The sequence below is a fragment of the Salmo salar genome, chromosome 28 (genome assembly GCF_965601325.2).
Source record: "Salmo salar chromosome 28, fSalSal1, whole genome shotgun sequence".
In the NCBI taxonomy this organism is placed as follows: domain Eukaryota; kingdom Metazoa; phylum Chordata; class Actinopteri; order Salmoniformes; family Salmonidae; genus Salmo; species Salmo salar.
The window spans coordinates 10,362,501-10,362,982 of NC_138318.1; the positions used below are offsets into that span (position 1 = coordinate 10,362,501).

At 42.3% G+C, this 482-nt stretch overlaps 1 protein-coding gene across 1 annotated transcript in view; it reads left to right on the forward strand.

Annotated features, from left to right (window-relative positions):
- The window catches only part of fshr (follicle stimulating hormone receptor), an 8,260-nt gene extending 8,106 nt beyond the window's left edge, over positions 1–154 (forward strand). Inside the window, 1 exon segment of the mRNA NM_001126230.1 lies at positions 1–154. This exon segment is cut by the window's left edge and continues 1,052 nt beyond it. The gene's annotated coding sequence lies outside the window, so the exon portion shown is untranslated.
- Positions 155–482: the final 328 nt, after the last annotated feature.

A 482-nucleotide genomic window follows, 5' to 3' on the forward strand; every position in this document is an offset into this window, starting at 1 on the left:
CCCAACCAACAGGAGAAGTATTTTAAACGACTTTAAATTGTTTAACCCAGGTCTGGTTCTTTCACGAGTTCTGTTTATTGGTTGTAGAAAAAAAGGTGTTTATATGAGTTGTGCATCTACTGTTGTTGATAAATCTCTATGATTGTGCATTTTACCAAGAGTGAGAATGTTACTGAGACTTGGAGTTGAGGTATAGTGTGTACTGGCTGCACATAGAGAAGCCAAAACGAACACATGAACACAGGCACACTCTCACACACACACACACACACACACACACACACACACACACACACACCACACACACACACACACACACACACACACACACACACACACACACACACACACACACACACACACACACACACACACACATTTTTGAGAAGTTTCTTGTGTTATCAGAAACATTCTGTCCTTCAGCACATCCAGTTTGTTCAAGGACAATGACCAATCCCCCAACCCTGTGTGTGTGTGTGTGT